The 7,500-nt window shown below is 46.7% G+C and overlaps 1 protein-coding gene, 1 non-coding gene and 1 pseudogene across 2 annotated transcripts in view; 2 read left to right on the top strand and 1 right to left on the bottom strand.

Moving 5' to 3' along the window:
- The window catches only part of LOC127790017 (TPD1 protein homolog 1A-like), a 48,122-nt gene that overhangs the window by 22,188 nt on the left and 18,434 nt on the right, over positions 1-7,500 (bottom strand). The window lies entirely within an intron of this gene.
- On the top strand, positions 6,945-7,100 carry LOC127791287 (5.8S ribosomal RNA). Its single transcript, XR_008020924.1, has one exon. It is a non-coding gene; the product is annotated as a 5.8S ribosomal RNA (ribosomal RNA).
- Positions 7,350-7,500, top strand: part of LOC127791248 (28S ribosomal RNA) — a 3,329-nt pseudogene continuing 3,178 nt past the window's right edge.

Below are 7,500 nucleotides of genomic sequence, written 5' to 3'. Positions count from 1 at the left end.
TAGAGTTCCAACTCTGAAGGTCTTTAAGACCGAGCCCCCCTTCAATTTTGGGGAGGAAGATATCACGCCAAGCAATAAGAGCAGCCTTGGAATTCCATAAGAAAAGTCGGCATAGCCTATAGATTTTCTCTAAAACAGCAGTAGGCGCTGGCAAAATAGATAGCCAGAAGCACTCAACCCCTTACAGAACAGGTCTGATGAGCTCTTATCTACCAGTATATGAAAGCGAGGAAGCGGGTTTGATGCAATCCGAGATTCTGTCTGTGAGAGGCTCGTAATGAATAACCTTGAGCTTCTCCGCAGCGAGGGGAATGCCTAAGTATCGAAAGGGAAGATCACCTCTAGAGAAGCTGGTGGCCGCAAGAATATTAGATAAATCGCTATCATTAATACCCGCAAGGTATAAGCTAGACTTAAGAACATTAGCACACAGCCCCGAGCAAGCTTCAAAATTACGGAGGCAGCCCATAAGGATCTTGACAGAGATAACATCTCCCCTAGCAAATAACATCAAGTCATTTGCGAAAGTAAGGTGCGAGATGCCCAAATTGCTGCACTTCAGATGGAAATTAAATTCAAAATTCATTGTGGCCTTTCTGAGGGACCTGGACAAATACTCAATGCAGAGAACAAAGAGAAAGGGAGACAGGGGGTCCCCATGTCTAAGGCCTTGCTGGCCTTTGAAAAAGCCATGCATACCTCTGTTAACCATGATGGAGTAAGAGGCCGAACATACGCACTCCGTGATCCACTTGGAGAAAACAGAGGGGAAACCCAAGCCGTCCAAAATCTGCTGAAGGAAGTCCCAATTAACAAAATCGAAAGCTTTCCGGAGATCGACCTTGATAAGGCATCGAGGAGAAATCCTCTTGCGGTTATAATTCCGAAGGAGCTCTTGGGCAAGGTGAACATTCTCCATAAGACTCCTGCCCTTGACAAAAACTGACTGTGAGCTATCAATGATGGTATCTAAGACCAAAGCAAGCCTTGAAGCTAAGATTTTTGAGATAACCTTGTAAGTTACGGAGCAGCAAGCAATGGGCCGAAAATCAATGAATGTACTAGCATGCCTTAACTCGGTGAATTGCTCGCCTATAATAGGCCAAGCTTTCTTGAAAAAGTGGGAAGAAAATCCATCAGGGCCAGGAGCCTTCTCGTCGCCAATGCTAAAAAGGGTTGCCTTGATCTCCTCGCTAGAAACACCTTGGGAAAGAGCCGTGGCCTGATCCGATGAAATACTGGGCCCAAAACTTAAAATCAGGGGGTCAATGGCCACACAATGCTTGGAAGAGCCCAACAAGCCTTCATAGAATCGAATAAATTCACTAGGCACCTTATCCAAGGTGGAAGTGACGGACCCATCGACCTGAGAAATGGCTGTAATAAAATTACGCATAGCAATTGTATGGAAAAATTTTGTGCACCTGTCACTGAGCTTAAGATAATTACACTTTGCTTGCTGATGGAAAAAGGATGTTTTAGCCTCTTTTAAGATCAAGGCATGCTTCCGCATCATTGTAATTTGAGCTTGAAGGCTCTGGCCTTGAGGATGGGCATTGAGCAAGAGTTGAGCCTCTTCAAGATCTTTATCTGCAATAGCCACTCTGGAAGAGATGTGGCTGAAATACTTCAAATTCAAGCTCCTAAGGGGCCCCTTAAAAAGCTTAAGCTTCCTACATAAGCTGAATTGCTTAGTACCAGAAACATGCTAATGGAAAACAGAGGTGACAATGCTGAAGAAGTCTCCATGGTCAGCCCACATATTAAAGAACCTAAAAGGCTTCTTTTGGGGACCTCGCTGTTGGAGAAGAGACACAACATATGGGGAATGATCAGATAGACATCCCGCAGGCAAAAGATTGGCATCACCCATAAGGTTGCTTGTTGCCCAATCTTGGTTAATCATAACACGGTCCAACTTGGAACAAACTGAGTTGTTCGTCCAAGTATAAAAGCAGCCGATGGAAGCTAAGTCCAAGAGCCCCGTAAACAAGCAACAATCTGACAGCCCATTGGTTTCATATGGGGTGATATCTGCCCCATTGATCTTCTCGTTGGCACGGAGAACGCAATTAAAGTCCCCCATAACAATCCATGGCCCAGAATGACCAATACCGAAGTCCATAAGATCCTTCCATAAGGGATGCCTGCCCAACACATAATTTAAAGCATACACAAAGCTAGCATGGAAAGAGCTACCAGAAATCTTACATCAAATGCGGCAGTGAATAACTTGGGGAGAAATCCCCAATGGCTCTAAGCTAAGCTTAGATGGGTCCCAAAGCACCAAGATGCGCCCAACAGAGTGCACTTGAAAATTATTGATCTCTTCCCAGCCTGGGAATTTACGGCCATAACCTTGAGCAGCTTGGACGGATTAAGCTTACTTTCTAGAATAGACGTAACACTTTCTTGATCCTGATCAATGAGGCGCTTAACCCCATTTTGTTTCAGGGGCATGTTGAGTCCCTTGATGTTCCAGCAAGAAATAATCATGATGGAATACGAAAGGCGGGGCCCTTCTTCCTTAAGTCATGAGTTTTAAAGGAAGTCTCTGCCAAGTAGTTGTCGGATTCTTTTGGGACCTTAGATGCCTTATCGGATTCTTTCGGAACCTTAGATGCCTTATCACCTAGACGGCTTTGGGAAGGGTCAACTACTTTTGAAGTCTTAGATTCCTTGTCGCCTGGCCGGCTTTGAGAGGGATCAACTTCTTTTGTAATCATAGATGGCTTGTCACCTGGCTGGCTTTGGGAAGGATCAGAAATTCCCTTCTCCTTTGGAGAGGATTCTTCCTTCTTCTTTTGCTTGGCGGCCTTTGATTTGGCAGATTTCTTCTTCTTTCTGGAGACCACCACCTCATATTCCCCATCGTCATCAGACTTTGAAACATCAGGATGTCCCTTATTCGGAGTGAGCTCCAAGGCTTCAACATTAACAACAACAAAAGCTTGCTCCTGCTCCTTCAATGGAGGATCCTCTTGCTGCGAGCAATCAGGATCTGGGGTCTCCTTGCCCACCTCAGGAGCTTCATTAGGAACCATATCAGGCCCCTCAGTCGGAATCGGCTTTGGTTTATTGGTCTTGCAACCCTCACGGGAGTGGCCAAAAGCCATACAAAGCGAACAGAATTGTGGCTCATACTCATAAACAACATGCTGGTGATGAAGCTTACCGCAGGCATCATTAAAGTGACCTCACGGACCAGGTCCTTAGATACGTCAACCTCCACGAGAGCTCGAGCAAAGGGGAGCCTCTCTTTGGTTGCAGTGTTCCTATCACTCGCAATAGGCACACCCAATCTGGATGCGATCCTCCCAAGCAGAGTTGGGTTCCAGAAATCAATAAGAAGGCTTGGAAATTTGACCCATAGCGGCAAATGAAGATCCAGCGTCTCATCAAACTCAAAGCAAGGGGGCATAACCTTAAGGAACAAAGGACGCCCATACACAAGATACGGCCCTCCCCTGAGCACCTGGTCTCTTGACTCGGCATCCCCGAATTTAAAAATAAGCCATCTGCTTGCGTGAGGGAAATATTGGTATGGGACCTCCCATGAGTTGTAGAGCTTTAGTAGAGCTTGTTTTCCTGGGAATTTCCCAGCAAAATAACCCACTAAACAATGGCCTAGAGCCCTCTCAACATTATCCAACTCTAGTGGATCTACTACAAGCATCTCGCTTGCGTTCTCGAACTTTGGCAGGGCAAAACCATAAACTTGCTACTTCTTGCTATCCTTAAAAAGACCCACCCATGGGGTTGATACTTTGGGTTCAAACGGAATAGAAGGACTCACCTCACTGGGCCCTTCAACTCGGTTAACCGATACAGTGTTTTCATTGCCAAGGGTGCACGACTTGGAGGAAGATTCCAGTTCGTCACCATCTGGCTTTGCTGAAATACTTGATGACAAGGCATCTCCATTAACTCCTGCTTCGACAGTTGGGGCCATTGAAACCGTGGTTGGAATAACCTTAATGGCCATGGAGGATGACCGAATAAATGACAGCTACCTAGAGGACTTCAGATCCCCAGTGGACTGGCATGGCTGGGACCCTCAGCACCAAAACGAACTAAGGAACCCCAAAGTCTGAAGGTCGGGGACCACCACTAAGAAGATTCGTAGCAGTTGCACTGGCTTTACAACCTAGATCAACGCTGAAAATTCAAAAAGTGACAGGCGGGAAATTCGAAATTTTGAAATTTTTTGAACTCTGCTTCAATGAAGCCGACGCTGACCCGATTAAAGTAACTCTCGGCCAATCCGCATCCAACACACAAAAGCCAAGCAATGAACAATGAATCTCTAGAATGAGAATCACTGAAACAATGCAAAGAAATAACAAACAGTCCCACAGTGAGGCAGTCGCAAGAAGGAAAACAAAAATCGCCCCCCTTCCCCCAGCGAGACACTCTTTCTCTAACCTCACTTTTTGACTGAGAGCTCTTTCTTTTTTTTTTATCAGTAAATAAAATTATATTGATAAAAAATAAGACTATACAAATACTCTGGGCATACCCAGGGAAACATGAGATGGCCAAAACTAATTACCCATAGTAAGGGATTCAAAATGAGTTAAAACATGAGGATACATAGAAAAGATTATCTTGTATACTTGAGTTTTAACCCTGCTAATAATGCAATCCACTGAAGGACTTTAGCCTTCAAAAATGAGACGGTTATGAGCTGCCCATATATAATAGACAGTGCATGCAAGGGCTACATGCTTAGCCTTACTCTGCCAAGATGAGCCCCGAGCCTCTTTCTTGATCCACTTCAAGGAGCTAGCTAAGGTAGACATAGAACGCCGCAAGCCCATCCAAGCTTTAACTTGCCCCCAGATCCTCAAGCTCACTTCACATTGGAAGAAAATGTGCTGGTGGGATTCCTCACTGGCCCCACATAGGCTGCACGATCTATCAATGTCAATAAATCGCAAGTTGTCTTTAGTTAACAATTTGGATTTAATGCCCAGCCACAACGTGAAGGCATGTTTGGGCGGAATTGCCACGCTCCACACATCCCCCGTCCATATCTTACGCAGACCCTTAGGCCGGAAATAACTGTAGGCATGAGAAATTTTAATAGACTCACCATCCCTCCAGCTTTCAATTAACCGGACAACAGCATCCACCGACCCTTCCCTCTAGCAAATGGAATCTCTGATAAGAAAAATCTTCTTCAGAAGGGGGGAATCATCTTTCTTAGATAATCTACCCCATATCGGCGAGTCCCCCAAGTAGACATGATTAACCCATCTCACCCAAAGAGAATCCTTCTTACAATGGAAATCCCAAAGAACCTTAGCCAGCAAGGCAGAATTCTAGCAGCTCAAATCCTTAAAGCCCATTCCACCTTCAATTTTTGGCAAGCAAATCTCCTTCCACGCAACAAGCGAATGAGCCGAGTTCCAAAGGAAACACTTGCAAAGCCGAATAATTCTATCGATGACCGCAGCTGGGATTGGCAGGATGGAGAGCCAAAAACACTCCACTCCTTGAAGGATGCTCTTGATCAACTCTGCTATCCCCGCATAAGATAAAGTCACACTCTTCCAAGCATTAATATGGCCAGCAATCTTATCAATAAGAGGGGAATAACAGTTCACTTTAAGTTTTGCAGCAGTTATAGGAACGCCAAGGTACCGAAAGGGCATACGACCTTTAGGAAATTTAGCTAAACTCTGAATCACCTCCATATCCTGCTCTCCAATGCCAGCACAGTACATATGAGATTTCAGTTCATTCACAGATAAACCTGAGACTACTCCAAACTCTGACAGGTAGTCTAAAATAATTTTAATTGACGGAACATCACCCCTGGCAAGTAACAGCAAGTCATCTGCAAATGCTAAGTGAGTAATCTGAAGGTTGCCGCATCGAGGATGGAAATTAAACTCAGAATTCTCTGTCCCAATCTTCAACAGGCTAGAAAAATACTTCAGGAAAACAACAAACAGAAATGAGGACAGCGGATCCCCTTACCTAAGGCCCCACTCCCCTTTGAAAAACTCACATGAACTGCCATTAATTAATAAGGAGAAGGAGGTAGAAGAGATACATTCCATCACCTAATTAACATAGGTTCTGGGGAAATCAAGGCCTAACAACACCTCTTTGATGAACTCCTAGCTGATGATTTTATGGGTGGTGGTGCATGGCCGTTCTTAGTTAGTGGAGCGATTTGTCTGGTTAATTCCGTTAACGAACGAGACCTCAGCCTGCTAACTACCTATGTGGAGATGACCCTCCACAGCTAGCTTCTTAGAGGGATTATAGCCTTTCAAGCCATAGAAGTTTGAGGCAATAACAGGTCTGTGTTGCCCTTAAATGTTCTGGACCGCATGCGCGCTACACTAATGTATTCATTGAGTCTATAGCCTTGGCCGACAGGCCCGAGTAATCTTTGAAATTTCATCGTGATGGGGATAGATCATTGCAATTGTTAGTCTTCAATGAGGAATTCCTAGTAAGCGTGAGTCATCAGCTCGCGTTAACTACGTCCCTGCCCTTTGTACACACCATCCGTTGCTCCTACCGATTGAATGGTCCGGTGAAGTGTTTGGATCACGGAGACGTGGGTGGTTCGCTGCCAGCGACGTCGCGAGAAGTCCATTGAACCTTATCATTTAGAGGAAGGAGAAGTCGTAACAAGGTTTCCGTAGGTGAACCTGCGGAAGGATCATTATCGAACCCTACAAGAGCAAAACGACCCGCAAACCAGTAAAACCCTACGGCGAGAGGGGTGGGTGACCCTCTGTGGTGCCCCGCCCCTTTCCGGCGCGGGGGCGTGTGACCGCGGCCTTCCAGGTTGCGTCGCGCCCTCCCGCGACGAACAATAAACACCAGCGCAGGAAGCGCCAAGGAAAACGAAACGAATGAGTGTGCCTCCGACCCCTGCAACGGGTGCGATGGGGCGTTGCCTCTTTCACTTACGCAAAAATGACTCTCAGCAATGGATATCTCGGCTCTCGCATCGATGAAAAACGTAGCGAAATGCGATACTTGGTGTGAATTGTAGAATCCCGTGAACCATCGAGTCTTTGAACGCAAGTTGCGCCCGAAGCCATCAGGTCGAGGGCACGTCTGCCTGGGCGTCACGCACGCAGTCGCCTCTTCTCCCTCCCCGCGTCTTACCCAAGGGGACGGGCGCGCGTGGGGGCGGGGCGGAACTTGGCCCCCCGTGCCGGCGAGGGCACGGTGGGCCCAAAAAGAGGGATCCCGGTGGCAGCGATCACGACCGGTGGTGGTTGTACCCAAAGCACATTCGCGTCCCGGCGAGTGCCCTTTCACTGATAGGAGTGCGTCCCGCGACCCTCAAGCGATGCCCCAGGGCACTGCCCATGACGCAACCCCAGGTCAGGCAGGACTACCCGCTGAGTTTAAGCATATTAATAAGCGGAAGAAGATAAACTAACCAGGATTCCCTTAGTAACGGCGAGCAAACCGGGAAGAGCCCAGCTTGAGAATCAGCGTCCCGGTCGCCCGAATTGTAGTCTG

The sequence above is a fragment of the Diospyros lotus genome, chromosome 14 (assembly GCF_014633365.1).
Source record: "Diospyros lotus cultivar Yz01 chromosome 14, ASM1463336v1, whole genome shotgun sequence".
Classification (NCBI taxonomy): Eukaryota; Viridiplantae; Streptophyta; class Magnoliopsida; order Ericales; family Ebenaceae; genus Diospyros; species Diospyros lotus.
Note: the sequence above shows the minus strand (reverse complement) of the source record. Positions and strands in the feature narration are given on the sequence as shown.